This window comes from Penaeus japonicus, unplaced genomic scaffold, assembly GCF_977035675.1.
Source record: "Penaeus japonicus unplaced genomic scaffold, GWHDUDI00000001_assembly GWHDUDI00000011, whole genome shotgun sequence".
Lineage (NCBI taxonomy): Eukaryota > Metazoa > Arthropoda > Malacostraca > Decapoda > Penaeidae > Penaeus > Penaeus japonicus.
In genome coordinates, this window is record NW_028234413.1 from 3,631,885 (window position 1) to 3,634,096 (window position 2,212).

Consider the following 2,212-nt stretch of genomic DNA (forward strand, 5'->3'; position numbering starts at 1 on the left):
ATGAGGTAAAATGATTCACCAAGTACATAAATAGATACACAATATACAGATAGAGCCACGATAGATAAAAATGTGACCCTTCAGTATCGAAATTTGTCTCACTGATTCCTCTTGTTTTCATCTCTTATAACTTGATATGTGAACTAAACCGTTTCCCTTGACTGTTTCAATACTTCGTATAAATATTATATAATTTACTTCATGGTAACAAAGTATACATATGGGAACCCCATAAATAGATATAAAGTATATATAAATACCATCATCCACGTATTATAAATATATCTCCATATCAAAAACCGCTTATTTTGGTTACATTTTACAGATAGCTACTCGCATAGGCACTACCACGCAACACAACAAGCCCATCAAACAAGTACATTTATCTCCCTAATCTGAACTTGGGAAATCGGAAATCCTTACTCATCTAAGCTAAGGGAATGCCACGAGTCAAGAATTACCTGGTAAGCTTACAAACGACGAGGAATATATATAGAGCGAAGGACAATACCTTGCAAAGGCTATTATTCACGGGGCTATGTAACCTATGATTTCCCAATGGGCTCATACGCGTCTAGGCAACGTATTCACAGCATGATAAACACCCGTTGTTGCACTTTCGATGTTGTCTCTAGGACTAATCCAGCACAATGCTAACACATGGGTACGAAAAAGGGACCTTTGTGCTAGCTTCTTCATGCTGATTAATTCAGCGAAACGGCTGTGAAACGTGTTAGGAATGCCGTGGGCGTTAGATGATCTGTTGAATCGCGGGCGTCATATATATATAAATACATGCATACACACACACACCTATATATACATATATATACATATATATATATATATATATATATATATATATATATATATATATATATAAGGTGCAAGTATATGAATTCAATATTGACTACGTTTACGTAAAGGGGTATGTTAGTATGTATAGCAAATACGTGTAGATATGAACACAACACACACACACACACACACACACACACACACACACACACACACACACACACACACACACACACGCAAACAGACACACACACACAGACAAACACACACACACACACACACACACACACATATATATATATATATACTCACTCGAGAAACGAAACGGGGGGAGAAAGTGGGGGAGATGGATAAGGATGAAGGAAAATAAATCGCAAGAGTTTGCAAAGTGATAGGAAGAACAAGGATAGCAACAATTGCAACATTAGTGATAAAAATGACAATAATGATAACTAGTAAAGGTGAATATACCAGTGACAACTATGTTTATGATAATGATGATGTTAATAATCAGGATGATACCGAATGAAATGAATAATGTTAACTATAGTGATCATTACGTTTAAAAAGAAGCAAGTAATGTTGAGTATAATTATCATAACTATAATGGCAATCATCATGATAATTATGTAGTAATAATGTATCTATGAAAGTTACAGAAGAAGGCATTCGTAGTGATAATAATAAGGATGATTATACCTAACAACGACAGTAATAATAACAATAATAATAATGATAATAATAATGATCATGAACTACAAATTAACAAATTGTATGTAATATGTGTCTCGAAACAGACAAACTTTTCTGTCCTAGGTTAAAACACTTGCTCGAGAGGAATTAAAAAAAATGATTAACAGGCAATTAAGACGATAAAAGCTCCTTTATTAACATTTACTCTAGATGTTGTCGCTATCATCATATCTACTCTGTTATTCAAAGATGTATATTTATGCTATTCTAGTGTAACTGACCTGTTTTGCAATTGCTAACAATATTTACCACTGCTATCGCTATTTTGATTCAATATGCTTAAGCTTCTGCGATTCCTTGTATTCTATACAGTGGACTCATCTAGGCTTATATCATGTTACAATACTAACTCATCATATACATAAAAAACATGCAACATAAGACCCTCACGCCCTTCTTTGCCTATTGCATCCTGTCATCCTTTACATAACAGTCGCATACTTATCTCAAGGTTAGGATGTCCCTTCCTCCTCACCTCATTTCCTCACGTGATTCGTTGTTATTGTTAGATAATTGTTATAATTTGGCGATAGATTATAAATAAATTATGTTAAAGAAATGTTAAATAAATAAATTGTTACAATTTGGCGATAAATATCTTGCTGGAGACCAGGGCATAACACCTGACTTCTTTTTGGAGGTGTAAACATAGAAGTGTTTA